Source organism: Lagenorhynchus albirostris, chromosome 11 (genome assembly GCF_949774975.1).
Source record: "Lagenorhynchus albirostris chromosome 11, mLagAlb1.1, whole genome shotgun sequence".
NCBI classification, from domain to species: domain Eukaryota; kingdom Metazoa; phylum Chordata; class Mammalia; order Artiodactyla; family Delphinidae; genus Lagenorhynchus; species Lagenorhynchus albirostris.
In genome coordinates, this window is record NC_083105.1 from 19,039,563 (window position 1) to 19,057,930 (window position 18,368).

Genomic DNA, 18,368 nt, shown 5'->3' on the forward strand with positions numbered 1-18,368 from the left:
AAGGTGGACCCGTCACCAAAAGAAAACTGCGAGGTATGTTGAACGGGGAGAGCTGTGGATTGGGATGGCAGAAGCAAAACTAGAAAGCTAAGTTGTCATCAGATTATTTTAAAAATACCGAGTCTGTGAGGTAGCTTGCAACCAGATACTGTAACTTTTTCAAAGCTGAAGAATGGCAAGAGTGTGCTTTTATTTTCTTGTAATACAAATCTCCACTCATTTGAAGGCTTTACTATAAATACTCAGTGCTTCCCATGTATTACTCATTTTATTCCACAAAGCCCTGTGAGGTAGGTAGTTATTGTGCCCGTTTTATAGATAAGGAAACTGAGGCATCAAAAGGTTATCTGATCCAATGTAACCCAGTTGGTGGTTGGCTGAAATCAGGATTTATAGTTGGGTCATCTAGCTTTATAAGCTCCTTGGGACAAGACCCACGTGGGATTTATTATTTTTAATACTACCCACCCCCCAAAAAAAGTCTATCACGGTACCTGGTATATCTCAGGCATGATAAATTCTTTACGGATATCAGCTGGAGACGTCTCTGTTTGACCTTCATGCTCACAATCGTCCTCCTCTATATCCTTAAGTAGCCTTAGAGCACTATTTTACCTTGGGGATCAGTGATGGCAATCCTAACAAATTTTGACTGAGTGATCAGTGCATGCCAGGCACGGTGTTAATTTCTTACGGTCCATTAACACATTCAGTCGTCAAAACAGTCCTATTCAGGAGCTACCTGTCTACAGTTGAGGCTCAGAAAGATGAAATAACATACCCAGAGTCACACAGTAGGTTGCAGGGCGGGGGTTCCCTCCTGCGAAGTCTGGCTGCCTCTGGGACCTGCTCCTCACACTCCCCCAGTACCCTCCTTGCAGAGATGCTTCTGCTTTGAGGGCCCCAATGACAGCTTGCTTCCCAATGGGTCCCCACAGTGGAGGACAGATTTGCGAGGCTTTGGCTGGGCTGTTTTGTGCAGTGACCAAGGGCACATATTTTGTTAGACATTCGGCCTGAATAAGGGGCTCAGGCCTTTAGTCTGTGGCTGTGGAACAGAGAAAAGCTAACTGACCCAGAAGGGGATTGAACTTGTGACCTAGATTTCAGAGCACCAGGCTCTAACCACTGGGCTTCAGACACAGCCCCTCCAGAGGGCTGTTTTATGCGAGTCCTGCCTTGCATCTTAAATCTTGGGCCGTTTCTTCCCAATGCCCCCTCTTCATTGCTGAAGATTAAGAAACTGAGGTTCACGCAAGAGCAGAATGAGAAGAAAATAAATCGTGATTTAAATTCATGCCTCTGGACGCGTAGCTTAGCCCACTGAACCCCTCTCTCTTCATCTCTGCCACCTCCATTCTGTGATTTATTTCAGGCGATGGCCCTCTGTGTATGTGTAAAAATCCCCCTGAATGCTTTCCCCTGAGGGCAGTCAATGCGTCTCTCTGAAGTTTTGCGCCAATGCTGATGTGTGCAAAGGGATGAAAAACGTACATTTTCAAGTCTCCCCAAAGCTTCGAGCCAAAAGAAAAAAAAAAAGAAAAAGAAAAAAAAAGTTGTCCATTCCCCTTTTTCAGCCCTCGCACTTCAAATGCTAATGAAAAGTGTGTTGTCTTGGGCCGTGAATAGGTCTCTAAGATGCTCTGGTTTGGAAGTATTTGCATAGGGAGGCAGCCAGCAGACAGGATTAGTGCTACACATCAACTCCCCCGAAAAGGAGCTGACAGCACTGCAGAAAATTAGTGTCGGCAGAAACCTAGCTGTAATTGAAGGGAGAGAAGTATCTTCTCCAGATACTCATCCTTTCCTTCTTTCTCCCTCAAAAGAAAAACATTTAAGGGGAAAATATACATAGGATACGCAAAAAAAAAAAAAAAAAAGTCCTAGAAAAGGAATTTACAAAAAAGAGGGAAAGAATCTTAACCTATCACTCAAAAACCACTTGCATATTCTTAACTGTGCAAGGCACCACATGCGTGCAGTTTTTAAATGGCTCAAATTGTTTTGCATTTTTGATGTTCGTTTTACAGTCTATAATCGTTATTATTTTAGATGTCTATGTAGCTTTATAAAATATTTTTATTGGCTCCTTAATCTCCCTTTGTTGTATAATAAGTTTCTCTCTCTTAGTTCAAATAAGTATCTTCTGTACTTCTAAATTTTTGAGTCTGTTGAGTTACATCTTTAGAATAAATCCCTCCGTGGCTTTTTCAGGCCCAAATGGTCATGGCTATTTTTGATGTTTTTCTGTGTTTTCTATGCATCTCTTTATAGTTTTATTTGTGGTTTATCATTTGTGAATTACCAATTTCAGAATGATATCAAAAGTGTATGAATTTTCGAGTTTGCCTTCCAACATATAATTTGTATGAATGTTAATTTTTAATGAATATTGAAGTTTCTACATTCTTAACTTTTTAGTATAATTCAGCATTTCTAAACAGATATCTTTTACTATCAGTTTATTTGATCACTAGCAAAGATTAAAAATATTTTTAATATAGAGAAGAGCTAACACCTATCCTTCTCAAACTCTTCCAAAATATAGCAGAGGGAGGAACACTCCCAAACTCATTCTACGAGTTCCACCATCACCCTGATACCAAAACCAGACAAAGACATCACAAAGAAAGAAAACTACAGGCCAATATCACTGATGAACATAGAAACAAAAATCCTCAACAAGATACTAGCAAACAGAATCCAACAGCACATTAAAAGGATCATACACCATGATCAAGTGGGGTTTATCCCAGGAATGCAAGGATTCTTCAACATACGCAAATCAATCAATGTGATACACCATATTAACAAACTGAAGGATAAAAACCATATGATCATCTCAATAGATGCAGAAAAAGCTTTCGACAAAATTCAACACCCATTTATGATAAAAAACCCTCCAGAAAGGAGGCATAGAGGGAACTTACCTCAACATAATAAAGGCCATATATGACAAACCCTCAGCCAACATCGTTCTCAATGGTGAAAAACTGAAACCATTTCCTCTAAGATCAGGAACAAGATAAGGTTGCCCACTCTCACCACTGTTATTCAACATAGTTTTAGAAGTTTTAGCCACAGCAATCAGAGAGGAAAAAGAAATAAAAGGAATCCAAATCGGAAAAGAAGTAAAGCTGTCACTGTTTGCAGATGACATGATACTAAAGATGCTACCAGAAAACTAGTCGAGCTAAATAATGAATTTGGTAAAGTAGCAGGATACAAAATTAATGCACAGAAATCTCTTGCATTCCTATCCACTAATGATGAAAAATCTGAAAGAGAAATTAAGGAAACACTCCCATTTACCATTGTGACAAAAAGAATAAAATACCTAGGAATAAACCTACCTAAGGAGACAAAAGACCTGCATGCAAAAAACTAAAAGACACTGATGAAAGAAGTTAAAGATGATACAAACAGATGGAGAGATACACTATATTCTTGGACTGGAAGAATCAACATTGTGAAACTGACTATACTACCCAAAGCAATCTACAGATTCAATGCAATCCCTATCAAACTACCACTGGCATTTTTCACAGAACTAGAACAAAAAATTTCACAATTTGTATGGAAACACAAAAGACCTCGAATAGCCAAAGCAATCTTGAGAACGAAAAACGGAGCTGGAGGAATCAGGCTCCTGGACTTCAGACTATACTACAAAACTACAGTAATCAAGACAGTATGAGGCTTCCCTGGTGGTGCAGTGGTTAAGAATCCACCTGCCAATGCAGGGGACATGGGATCGAGCCCTGCTCTGGGAAGATCCCACATGCCGCGGAACAACTAAGCCTGTGCACCACAACTACTGAGCCTGTACAGTAGAGCCCACATGCCACAACTACTGAAGCCCACATGCCTAGAGCCCATGCTCCACAATGAGATGCCACCACAGTGAGAAGCCCGCACATCGCAATGAAGAGTAGCCCCTGCTCAACGAAACTAGAGAAAGCCCGTACACAGCAACAAAGACCCAATACAGCCAAAAATAAATAAATAAAATAAATAAATTTATTAAAAAAACAAAAAAGACAGGATGGTACTGGCAAAAAAAACAGAAATATAGATCAATGGAACAGGATAGAAAGCCCAGAGATAAGCCCACACACATGGTCACCTTATTTTTGATAAAGGAGGCAAGAATATACAATGGAGAAAAGACAGCCTCTTTAATAAGTGATACTGGGAAAACTGGACAGCTACATGTAAAAGAATGAAATTAGAACACTCCCTGACACCATACACAAAAATAAACTCAAAATGGATTAAAGACCTAAATGTAAGGCCAGACACTATATAACTCTTAGAGGAAAACATAGGCAGAATGCCCTATGACATAAATCACAACAAGATCCTTTTTGACACCCCTCCTAGAGAAATCGAAATAAAAACAAAAATAAACAAATAGGACCTAATGAAACTTAAAAGCTTTTGCACAGCAAAGGAAACCATAAACAAGATGAAGAGACAACTCTCAGAATGGGAGAAAATATTTGCAAACGAAGCAACTGACAAAGGATTAATCTACAAAATTTATAAGCAGCTCATGTAGCTCAACATCAAAAAAACAAACAACCCAATCCATAAATGGGCAGAAGAACTAAATAGACATTTCTCCAAAGAAGATGTACAGATTGCCAACACACACATGAAAGGATGCTCAACATCACTAATCATTAGAGAAATGCAAATCAAAACCACAGTGAGGTACCACTTCACACCAGTCAGAATAGCCATCATCAGAAAATCTACAAACAACAAAATCTGGAGAGGGTGTGGAGAAAAGGGAACACTCTTTCACTGTTTGTGGGAATGTAAATTGGTACAGCCACTATGGAGAACAGTATGGAGGTTCCTTAAAAAACTACAAATAGAACTACCATGTGACCCAGCAATCCCACTACTGAGCATATACCCTGAGAAAACCGTAATTCAAAAAGAGTCAGGTACCACAATGTTCACTGCAGCTCTATTTACAATAGCCAGGACATGGAAGCAACCTAAGTGTCCATTGACAGATGAATGGATAAAGAAGATGTGTATATACGTACAATGGAATATTACTCAGCCATAAAAAGAAATGAAATTGAGTTATTTGTAGTGAGGTGGATGGACCTAGAGTCTGTCATACAGAGTGAAGTAAGAAAGGGAAAAACAAATACCATATGCTAACACATATATATGGAATCTAAAAAAAAAAATTGTTCTGATGAACCTAGGGGTAGGACAAGAATAAAGACTCAGATGTAGAGAATGGAGTAGAGGATTTGGGGAGGGGGAAGGGTAAGCTGGGATGAAGTGAGAGAGTAGTATGGACATATATATGCTACCGAATGTAAAATAGCTAATGGGAAGCAGCTGCATAGCACAGGGAGATCAGAGCTCGGTGCTTTGTGACCACCTAAAGGGGTGGGATAAGGAGGGTGGGAGGGAGACGCAAGAGGGAGGGGATACGGGGATATACGTATATGTATAGCTGATTCACTTTGTTATAAAGCAGAAACTAACACCATTGTAAAGCAATTATACTCCAATAAAGATGTTTAAAAGAATACTTTTAATTTGTTTGTTCCCTATTTGTATTTTCTCATGGATGAACTACCTGTTCTTCACCCATTTAATGGATGGGATATGGACTTCTTTTATAAACTTGAATGAGTCTTTGCAAATTTTAACATGAGCACTTCAGATGCACATGTATCATTCCAGTATGTTGCTATTTTATTGTAGTTTTATTCTTTATTACTGTAAGAGTACTTTTGAATCTTTATATTTACCAACTAATCAGTTTTGTGGTTTGTGATCCCAACAAATATTTTGAATGGTACAATGAGCTGCAGTCCAAATGTAGGCTGAGTCAACTTATCCTGAAGCGGAAGGTGGAGGAAGTAGAGAGGACATGAAACAGCTGTGAGGGGAGAATTAAATGGCGTACACCTCCAAGTTCGATATCTTGGATTCTATGACAAAACCTGTCCTTCTTTGTCCTCCTGTAGAACTCAGTAGCCACCAGCCCACCGGTTGATTCTAGAGCAGTCCGATTTATACTCTCAAGGAATCCTGCTTTCTAGACAAGGGTGGCAAGGGCCACTTCACCGCCCATCTTTTTGCTAGCATAACTTAGTTTATTCAAAAGAAGTTAACCATACAGCATTGCACTAAAGAATTCTTTCTTGCTAGTAGTGAACCTCAGATGAAAGATCCTTCTGCTCTTTAATGTCTACAGTAAAGGCTAGCAGACTGCATGAATAATGTATTCAATTTATGACAATCTTTTGCCATTAGAGCTTTAGAGGCGAATCAAGAAAACATCTAACTCTTAAAAGCAGATTAATTAGGCATCTCCAGTCTCCTTTTTTGAGTTTTAGAGTTGAATTTTCTATCAGGTAAGCTCAGATGATACAAGAAATTCATTTTCTTCCTTATGAAAATGACATATACTGTTGCTTTGAAGTAACATTATGCACAATTGAGACACCTATGGGGAGTTTTGCAATCTCTGTCCCAAGAGATCTTTAAAAGCAAGACAGCTACATATAGGCTTGTTAATGGGTTAGTACAACTTTTCCTTAAAAAAAATTTAAAAGCTTTCTAAAACTATTACCTTTTGGTTTTGAGTATATCATAAACTTTTTGCCCTATAATAACTTTTATTTATTTTAGAGATTTTCTAAAGAGGCTTATTTGTTTCCTTGTTAACTTTGAACAAAGAAGGGGTATAAAGGACAAAAAAATGCTGTTTTTTTAAAGCTCTGTCTACCTCCTTACCTATCTCTCATTTTCCCAGTCTATCAAGTGTGTGCACATCAGGACACGTTTGTTGAGCACCTAATGTGTATGGTGTTTTCTCCTATGTACTTCAAGGACACAAATAGATCTCTCTTGCTCTCAAGGAAATGAAAAGATAAATCACAATAAGTGGTGGTATTTGCTACATATTAAATTAGTGGCAAAGGTAAGAGACCCAGAGCAGTGTTGCTCGATATATAGCACTCAGGTTGGGGCCAATCCCCAAAATATTTGCTATGGTAATATAAATACAGGAACTGAGGATAAGCATTTAGAAACTGTTATAGAAATTTGACAGGGTGATTTTATGCTTCTTGCGTCTCATGTTTCTGGCCTTGTATTGTGTATGGCTTTATTATTTTAAATTCCCTTATTCTAGTAACTTTTTAAATTATATTTTTCAAAAACACAAGTAGATGAATGGTAATTTAAAAAACAAGCCTGGTCCTTCACCCTGAGCAACACTTAGATAAAGGATATCCATATGTCTAAGCATCTTGTCTGCAGGAGAGTAGAGAAATACCCTATGGAAGAGAATGCACATGGATTCCCCTTGTACTCCGTTATTGTCAGAAAAAGAAGTTCTTCTTTGACACCCTGCCTCTTCTGTCTGTCTCTGAAGAAATCTTCTCCCACCTTTATACATTTAGAGGCTGTCATCTCTAGAGTTATTGAGTATCACCATTCAGTCTTGAGGGTTTAGAACCAAAGAGTGAAAGTCACATTTCCTGCTAAAACCACAAGAATTTTACAAAAACCTAAAGAAAAGAAAGCTAGAGGAATGCTAGATTAAAAATTTTAAAGATATACTGTCCAGGTGTGTTATATCATTTTCCAAACTTATTTGGATAGAGAAATCACCCAAAGGGCAAATTCCCATTTTCATATTTGCTTGACCAACTTCCTATAAAGCTAAAAGAAAAGATTAAAAGTCCATACCTTTAAAAGCTATGATATAAATACATATCAGATATTTTACATGTTATTATATATTATAAATATATATTATACATTTTCTTATAGTGCATATATCACATTTTATCACATAATTTGTATGTGAAAAATTTATATAATTTATATGTGATAAAATATAATGAATTATGTAATTTTATAGATTATTAATATTATACTAGCATAGATTTATGGAATTATGGAATTGAAAGAGATCTTCAAGCTTCTGCCAGGCATTTTGCAAAATGGAAATACTGTGAATAGTTATATAGAGGCTTCTGTGCTTAAATACATTTGGATAGCTTTTTTTTTAAGTAAATTTATTTATTTTTTTATTTTTGGCTGTGTTGGGTCTTCATTTCTGTGCAAGGGCTTTCTCTAGTTGCGGCGAGCGGGGGCCACTCTTCATCGCGGTGTGCAGGCCTCTCACTGTCGTGGCCTCTCTTGTTGCGGAGCACAGGCTCTGGACGCGCAGGCTCAGCGGCCATGGCTCACGGGCCCAGTTGCTCCGCGGCATGTGGGATCTTCCCAGACCAGGGCTCGAACCCGTGTCCCCTGCATTGGCAGGCAGACTCTCAACCACTGCGCCACCAGGGAAGCTCCCGTATGGATAGCTTTGAGTTAAAATTACTACTGCTAGATTTCTTAGAGCCTTTATTAATATTTTCTGAAAAAGAAGTCTCTGAATTTTTGTTTTGCACTGTGTCCCGCATATTGTGTAGCTGGTCTTGCTGAGGAGGCTTAACTGTGATGGGAACTTTTGCACAGAAACTTGAAGGATGTAAGAGAGAAACTGAGGCTATGGAGGAAGAGCATTCTGTGCAGAGGGAAAACCAAGTGCAAAGCTCTTGAGGGGCAGTGTGCCCAGTGCATTCTAGGCACAGCAAGGAGGACAAGAAAATGAGCAGCGGGGGAGGAAAAGCAGCTGAGATCGCAGTGGTGCAGGTCGGGGAAGAGGCGTGAGGACTAGCATAGGGCCCTAGAGTCCTTTGGGGAGATTTCAGCTTTTCTCTGAGTGGGATGGAAACCCATAAGAGGACAGTTTTGAGCAGAGGAGTGACATGATCTGACTTACTTTTTAACAGGATCACCTTTGCTTCAGGGTTGAGGATAGATTCCAGCAGTAGTGTGAGGGTAGGGAATGGGCAGGGAGAATATTAAGGCCAAAGCAGGGAGGCCACATAGGAGGCATTGACCATAATCCAAGCAAAAGATGATGGCGGTCTGGACCAAGGTGGCTGCAGTGGAAGTGGTGAGAAGTGGTCAGATATTGGGTATTTTCTGAAAGGGGCCCAAACCATGCGTGCTGAAAGATTGGCTGCAGGATGTCAGGGTTGAGATGACTACAAGGGTTTTGGCTTACAACTAGAAGAATGGAATTGCCAGTAAATGTGATAGGGAAAACTGGATGGAGTGGGTTTTAGGAAAACGCTTCCATTTTGGACATGTTAAGTTTAAAAATTCAGAGTAAACGCTAGGATATATGCATTAGGACTCAGGGGAGATGCTGAGGCTGGAAACCAAATTTGAAAGTAGTCAGTTTACAGATGGTATTTAAAGCCAGGGGGTTGGATGAGATTCCATGGGAGAGGGAATTGATAAAGAGAAGTAGGACACAGGTCTGAGCCTTGGGTCATTCTAAAGTGAAGTGACCAGGGAGATGAGATAATACCTCCAGAGGAGGCTAAGAATTTTCAAGAATACCAGAATCTTTTCAATCATCATCATCCTCTTTCGATAATCATAAGATTAATACATAATACCTATGTTGTAAGGATTTCAGGGCATTATAGATATTTAGAACAATCGCTGGCCCAGCATAAGCATTCAATAAATTATAGCTGTTTTTGCTTATATTTAAAGATTGCTCTCTTCATTTCTCCAATAAGGTAACAGGTTTAGTAACTTCCAGAAGTTCACTAGCCAATAACTGACAGAACCAGAGTCACATCCAAGTCCTTTTGTCTCCAAATATCTGTGCTTTTCCCACTACTTATCCTATATGACTTTGTTTCCAAATATTTTTACATAAACCAACGAGGAAATAAAATTCAAAAATTGTAACCATCAAGCACTTATTGAGCACTTTAATGTCCAGGAAACAGGTTGGAATGGAAATAGAGACTGTTACAACGTACTGAGCACTTAACACACGGCAAGCATTGTGTTATCCCGTTTAACAGTCCTATGAAAGAGGAAATACTATGACCGCTTTTTACAAATAAAGAGTGTGAGTCCTGGAGAATAAAGAGAAGAGTTATTAGAGTGAGATGGGTGGACATGGGCAGGGGGCTGTTTCAGGTGTACGGTTTCAGTTTGGGATCTTGGTCATCCTCAGCATTGACATTTTGTATTTACCAGCTCACCTGGGAATATGAGCAATTGGCCAAAACTTCTTTTTGTTTCGGGAGTGCCTATTCATTTATTTGTTTTCAGCTTTATAATGTGTGATTGACAAGTAAGCATCGTAAGTATTTAAGGTGTACAATGTGATGGTTTGGTATAAGGAAGGTACACCTGCACAGGGGAAGCTTAAATTCTATCAACAATTTTCTCTGGAAATTTTCTCCTTCCTTCTTACCTCCCTCGCTTCTTCCTTCCCTTACTCCTTCCTTCATTTCTCCATTCCTTTCTTCTTCCATCCCTCCCACCCCTCCTCCCTTCCTTCTTTCCTTTCTCCTTCCATCCCTCCCACCCCTCCTCCCTTCCTTCTTTCCTTTCTCCCTTCCTCTCTTACTAGATAGATGGATAGAATTTGATATTTGGGACTTAAGGAAATTCCAGTTTAAAACGGCTTGTGTCTGATTACTTGTTTGACCACTTACTGAAATGTGACATTAGCATGTAATGCCTGAGGTTAGCTTCATTTGAAATTAGTCCTTGAACACTAAACATTCTTCATATTTGTTCCTGAAAAGCTAAAGGAATACAATTCATGAGGCTTGTGTGCAGAGTTATTTGCAAATGTTTGTCTCAAACATTCTAGCCAGCCTGCCACTTTTGGTCATAGCTGGGTAGCTCCTATATGACAAACCTCTTTAGTAATAACAACATAAAGTCTGGAAAGAATATAAGAAACAATTACCTGAAGGCATTACCAAAATGGGCAGAATCTGTGGGGGGACTGACACTAGGAAAAAGGAAATGGTGCTCAGTGAGTTTCCTGTTTTTATGGCAAGGCACAGTATTACTGGCTTGAAGAATTAAAGAACATAGCAATTACAGGAAAAGAGGAGAGTCCCTGGATTAATAGGACAGAGAGACAGAGCCATAAACTCTGTGTATAAACTTTTGATCAAGTCTCTGGCTGATCTCTAAACTATACATGCATAGTTTAGGTACAAACTCCTAACAGTTCATCCAAAGCTCAAAGAACTGAACTAAAATTTCAGCTGCTGCCCACAGCAGAGAGACAAAATTTTGCAGCTGTGTTCAGCCAAGTTAACTGATAAAACAAACAAATAAAAATCAATACTCCTCAGAGGAATATAACACTATCAAGAGTCTAAACAATGTATTATTCACAATTTCCAGGATACAACTCAAAATTATTTGACATTTAAAGAAACAGGAAAATGTGACTCGTAGTTAAGAGACAATCAGTGGAACTGACTCTGAGATAACACAGATTTTGGAATTATTGGACCACAATTTTAAACCAGCTATTATCCTCATAATCTAAAAGACAGAAAAACCAGCAAAAAAATAGAAACCATAAAATTCAAATGGAAATTTTATAACTGAAAAATGTAGTATATGCCATAAAAGTCACTGGATAGGTTTAACATCAGTCAATTTCAAGATAAATCAATAGAAATGTTTCAACATGAAAAACAGTGATAAAAAAGATTTATCAAAACAAAGCCTCAGAGAGTTGTGAGACAATATCAAAAGGTTTAATATATATATAATTGAAGTCTCAGAAGGAAAGGAGAGCTATACTAGGACATAAAATATTGTGAAGAAATAATGGCTGAAATTTTTTCCAAATTTGGTGAAAGACACAAAATTACATATTGAAGAAACTCAACCAATACCTAGCAAGATAAATAAAAAGAAAACCATATCTAAGGATATCATGGGCAAATTTATGAAAACTCAAAGAGAATAACTTGAAGGAGGCCAGATGAAAATGACACATAACTACAGAGGAATGATGATTGGAGTGACCATTGACTTCTCATTAAAAATGTTGGAGACCAGAAGATAGTAGAAGAACATTTTTAAAGCACTGGGAAAAAGGCCAATCCAGAATTTTATATCTACCAAAAATATCCTTCAAAACTTAAGGCAACTAACACACCATTGTAAAGCAATTATACTCCAAAAAAGATGTTAAAAAAATTAAGGAAATATAGACATTTTCAGATAAAAGAAAACTAAGAGAATTTATTGGTAGCACACCTATGCTACAAGAAATGCAAGAGAAAATTCTCAGACTAAAGGAAAATGATGTCAGATAGAAACAATAACTTTTAGGAAACAATGAAGAGAACTGAAAATGGTGAATGTGGGAATAACAATAAAACATTCTTCCCTTTACATTCTTTAAAAATTTATGTGACTGACCCCCAAATTATAACATTGTAATAAGCAGTTAGTAATGTATGCTCTGTATTATAGAGTTAGTAACATAACTGTATCATAAAACAGTAGGAGGGATAATTTTATCTTTACAATTGTATACATTTTGCCTGAAGATACAACATTAACTCACAGTAAACTGAAATGTTAAGGATGTCTGTTGTAGATCATAGTGAACACTGAAAAATAATGCAAAGAGGGGCTTCCCTGGTGGCACAGTGGTTGAGACTCTGCCTGCCAATGCAGGGGACATGGGTTCATGCACTGGTCCAGGAAGATCCCATACGCCTCAGAGCGGCTAGGCCCGTGAGCCATGGCCACTGAGCCTGCGCTCGGCAACAGGAGAGGCCACAACAGTGAGAGGCCTGCGTACCGCAAAAAAAAGAAAAAAAAAATAATGTAAAGAAGTTTAAGTCATATCTTAAAAAAAACATTGCCAAGACCAGTGTCAAGGAGATTTTCCCTTGTTTTCTTCTAGGTGTTTTATGGTTTCAGGTCATACATTTAAGCCTTTAATCCACTTTGATTTAATTTTTGTGAGTGGTATAAGGATCCAATTTTGCTCTTTTGCATGTGTATATCTAGTTTTCCCAGCACCATTTATGGAAGAGACTATCCTTTCTCTATTGAGTATTCTTGGCTCTTTTTAAAATATTAGTTGACTGTATATGCATAGGTTTATTTCTTTCCTTTCAATTCTGTTCCATTGGTCTATGTGTCTGTTTTTATGCCAGTACCATACTGTTTTGATTACTCTAGCTTTGTAATATAGTTTGAAGTCAGAAAATATGATGCCTTTAGTTTTGTTCTTCTTTATCAGAATTGCTTTGGTTATTGGGAGCCTTTTATGGTTCCATATGAATTTGGGGATTATTTTTTCTATTTCTGTAAAAGATGCCGTTGGAATTTTGATAATTGCATTGAATCTGTGACTTTGGATAGTACAGATATTTTAACAATATTCTTTTAATCCATGAACATAAGATATCTTTCCATTTATTTGTGTCTTTTTCTGTTTCTTTCATCAATTTCTTATAATTTTCAGTGTACATATCTCACCTTCTTGGTTAAATTTATTCCTAAGTATTTAATTGTTTTTGAATCTATTGTAAGTGGGATTGTTTTCTTTACTCCTTTTTGGAGGTAGTTCATTGTTAGTGTATTGAAACACAACTGGTTTTTGTATTTTGATGTCTGTGCCTTTGAAGGAGCAAACATCTCTTCCAGTCTTTACAGATTGGTTTTGTCAGGTTAAGTCCTTCTGTCAGTTCCCTGGGCTGACAGGATTACCTCTGGAATTATAGTCATGCTAGACTGGAGCTAGTTTTGATGCTGCCACTAGGTCTACAGTGGGGTCTGCCATTAGCAGGCTTGTTACAAAGGGCTGGGGTAGGCATGGATCCTTTCTGGTCTCTGGGTGGATGGGACTGCCTCAAAGACCTTGTTCAGCTGGGTGATACAGGGACAGGGGTTCACTTCACAGTCCCCAGTTGGGTCCTCAGTCAGTGGGCCTATTACAGGTGCATAGACAGGTATGGCTGCTGCCAGGTCCCTGGGAGGGCTCCTGTCTAATCACTGAATGTGTCCCTGGGTGGGCAGGGCTTGCCCTGGACTGTGGCTGAGAGGGGCCAGAACCAAGCCATGGGTCTGTTTCGGGTTTCACAAGCCAAAATTGAGGTCTGCAGACCTGACTCTGGAGGCATGGATGGGCGTGTCTCCCACCAGTTCCCTGGGTGGGCTGGACTGCTCCCTGACTGTGGCTGGAGGGGCTGGAGCCATGTACAGGGCCTTTTCAGGATCTCTAGGGGGCACAGACAGGTGTGTCCTTTATCAGGTCCCTATGCCAGCAGGACCACTTGCAGACTATGGCTGGGATGGTCAGAAGCCCCATTAAGGGGAAACTTTCAGAATCTACAGTCTGGCTGAGTTTGCTGGCTTTGCCTCCAGAGGTTCCTGGACCATAGCTGAGAGGGGCTAGAGCTGGCTCATGGGCCACTTCAAGTCAAAGGCTGGGACCAAGTTCTGTATGCTTATTATCCCATACACAGGTGGGTGTGACTCCTTCTCAGTCCCTTGATGTATGGTGCTGGTGACAGGACCAAGCCAAATGGGCTGTGGCTGAGTCCTTGGGAATATGGAGTTGTTTCTAGGTCTGTAGCCAGGACCACGGTTGGTGAGTCAGCCACCTGGGTGCTAGCCTCAAAATGGCTCTCCTCGGTCTTGGACTATACCAGTGCTTCACCGTCCCCTACCTGGATTACAAAGCTCCCACAAAGGCACTTTTGTCCATAGATGGATGCCAAATTATTGTTGTTCAGAGGTGATAAAGGAGAGGACACCTTATTTAGCCATCTTGCTTTCATCACTCTCCACAACCTTGGTTTTCTGATCCAACATTTTTATGGCATATTAGTCAGGTTTCTCCACAGAAACAGAACCAATAAAATATATATATAGAGAGAGATTTATTTTAAGGAATTGGCTCACATAATTATGGAAAATGGCAAGTCCAAATCTTCAGTGTTAGCCAGCAGGCTCAAGACCCAGGAGAGCTGATGGTACAGATGAACTCCATAGACCATCTGGTGGAGAATTCCTTCTTGTTCCAGGGAGCTGGTCTCCTTGTTCTATCAGGTTTTCAACTGATTGAATGAGGTCCACCCACGTGATGGAGGGCAATCTGCTTACTTAAAGTTCACCAGTTTAGGGCTTCCCTGGTGGCACAGTGGTTGAGAGTCCGCCTGCCGATATAGGGGACACGGGTTCGTGCCCCGGTCCGGGAGGATCCCACATGCCGCAGAGTGGCTGGGCCCGTGAGCCATGGCCGCTGAGCCTACGTGTCCAGAGCCTGTGCTCCGCAACGGGAGAGGCCACAACAGTGAGAGGCTGGCGTACCACAAAAAAAAAAAAAAAACAAAAGTTCACCAGTTTAAGTGTTAACCATATCCAAGAACACCTCCAAGTTGACACATAAAATTAACCTTCACATATGGCTACTTATTCTTCACTGTTTTCAAGAGTCTTGATGTTACCTGGTAAGAATACTTGCTTTATTCCAAAGTCTGCTGGCGGTGGAAGGGAAGACATCTGAGGCCAGGCAGTGCTGAGTTTCTATCCTGACTCTGTGAGAATTTAGGCAAGTTTATTCATTAAGCTCTCTGAAACTCATCTGCTTTATTGGTATGATTAAAATTAAAATGTCTTTGAGGCATATAGTTGCTAAAAAGATTAAAATATTACACACCTAACAGAATGTCTGGTACATGGAATATATTTAAATAAATATTAAATCTTTTCCTTCCTTATTCTCAATTTTCTGTAGTTTTCATATGCCAAGGATATTATCTTTAGATACTTTGTCTTATTCAGGGAGTCATTAGCTGTAAACTAGCAAAAACCTGCCGAAATTAGCTCAACTAAAAAGAAAAGTGGGGGAAGTGAGATTAATATTATAAAAGGCGCTCTTACATAGTTCTTTAAAAAGGAAATTAGAATCAGCTGAGCCTCGCTGGGAAGGCGCTGGGAACTGGGCTCTGCCTCCGTGGTGTCTGCCCCATTCATTTCCCTATGGTGTAGCTTCCTCTCATTTCTACTTCACTCATCACTTCTGCTCCTCCTTCAGTTTGGTTTGCATCTAGTTTTGGTCAGAACTGACTCTGCTCCAGCTCGGTGTGATGTTAGTTCTCTCAAGAGTGAGAATTTGATTGGCTATAGGCCACCCAATAGACTTCCTGACACCAATGCAAGTATCCATCTTGGTCCAATCAGGGGGTAGGACACGGTACAAGCATGGTCACTTAGTTTTGCCTGGCAGGGAAGAGAGTGATAGAAAAGAGACTTCTATAGGGCAATGCACTCCCAAAACATGTTGACCATTGCCCCTTCACTTTCCACCTATCAAATTCTGCATTTTTTTAAATTTCAGAGATAAACACTCTTTGCTCTGAGGTTTTCTTCTCCCAGTGCTTCCTCCAGAGAAGAAAATTCTGTTTTCCCAAGAAAACTATGTTTTATTTCCCCAAGCTGAGATAACTCCAGTTTATTCACCCTCTTTTTAATAAGACATCTTAAAAGACTGTTTGAGCTGACATTCTCCCAAGAGACAGAGTCTGTGGGCTTACTTTCTTACTTATTGCCATGCCACTTAATTTAATTATGTCATCTTATCATTGCTACACATAATCTCAGGGGACCCTGGGAAATCGGGCCATGCTGAATACTTTGCATTCCAAGTATCTCATTCTCTTCTCATCAAATTGTAATTATCTTCACCCTCATGCTCTTTATACAAAACGACCATCCCAAGATAGTTATGCCCACATGGTCAAAACCAAATGGAGACTTAAGGTATTATCTGATCAATTTTTACCAATTTTGACAACTGGTTAAGGTAATTAGAGCAGGAGGAAAAAGATCTCTTTTTCTCGAAGTTTTGTCTTCTGGTCTAAATTGTTCATGTCACAGCTTTGTATCTTCTCTTTGCTTGATGGCTACACCTACGTTTTCTCAAGTCACAAAGCTTATTATCCAGGCAGCTTAGAAAATTTTCAGCTTTAGCCACCATTTTTCCTGGGAAGAAAATTTTCATGGGTAAAATTATTCATTTTAGAGTATACAAGGCCAAAATTCACTCTGGCATTTTACCTTATGAGACCAAAGTTTGCATACAAAAGATCTACATACTATGTAGAATGCATAAAAATGCAAACGTATTTTTAGTTTTTCTATGTAGCCTTCATAAAGCTTGGCAACTCCTTCCCCAAAGCCCTTAAATAATGCACTTGCATTTGAGATAGGTTAATTCAATAAAAGCTTTACTTTCTTTTCTGAAGGCCCCTGAGTGACCAAATGCTGGTGTGTTATTGACACTGCCATAAAACAGTGTAATCTCACTCATTTATCAATTTTTGCTCAGGAGGACCTGAAGCTGAGCTCATTTAGAAGCTGAATTATCTCTGGCCCTCAGAGCCAGATGGCAAGTTCCTGTGAAGGTGGGGGAATATTGCTTCCAGGAATTATTGGAAAGTAATCTCCACACCTGCCGTAGCCTGTGGAGCAGACTGATAAAAACAGAACATGCTACATTCCTCCCACCAACCCACAGCCCCAAACACTCCACAGCCAGAACCCTATTCAGCATGAAATGTAGAAGTGATTGCCCCCCGTGCTTACCAGTCCCATTTGACCCAAACTCTCACAAATACTAACTCTATATTTTCGAAAAGAAAAATTGGATTAGCTATCGCTTTCCATCCAGGTGCTTAAATAAGTCTTTTCTTCTTCTTGTCGTTATGAAATGGCATGGTCAAAGACAGAAGAATGGGAAACACTCATGGGTGTGTTTACCAGAGTATTATTAAAGAGAAGGAATTACTTTGCTTCAAAGGTGGAGGTTTACAATACCTGTATAATGTTTCTAAAGGGGATAATGAAAGGTTTGGCCAGAGTTCTACTTCTTATACTTATGGGGTTTTTTGACTTGTATGTATATGTTAAACACACACACAAAATATATCTGTAATATATGTATTCCATATATCCTGCCTACCTCCTGGGGTTATCAAGAGAATGATTCAATACTTACCTGGCAGGGGAGATACCGTGATCACGAAGGTGGTTTTCCCCGGGCGAGACTTATTCATTGCACTCCGGATGTGCTGAACCCTGCAATAACCCCAAACGTGATAAACTCGACTGCAGAATTTGTGGTAGTGCGGGACTGCGTTCGCGCTTTCCCCCGTAAAGAAGAAAAAAAGGAAGAGAGAGTGATTCAATCATTTTCTCACTTAATAACTGTGTTTGGTTGAAGGGATCCCAAAATGGAGAAGGCATGTTCTAGTTTCTAAAGGAATCCATCTTGGAGAAAGGATTAAATTATGTAATGATATGGATAGTAACTCACAGTGTTTAAGAAAGTTGTCATTGTGCTAATATGTTTTCATAATTGTGGACCTTTTATTTTCATCCAGAACTGCTAGATATAGGTGCTTTCAAAATTATTGGAGCAGGGTGGTTTATAGCAAAGACATATGCTG

General features: G+C 39.4%; 1 non-coding gene across 1 annotated transcript; it reads left to right on the top strand.

The window, feature by feature from the left end:
* Positions 1–17,909: 17,909 nt before the first annotated feature.
* LOC132530137 (U1 spliceosomal RNA) lies at positions 17,910–18,073 on the top strand. Its single transcript, XR_009543693.1, has one exon. It is a non-coding gene; the product is annotated as a U1 spliceosomal RNA (small nuclear RNA).
* The last annotated feature ends 295 nt before the right edge of the window (positions 18,074–18,368 follow it).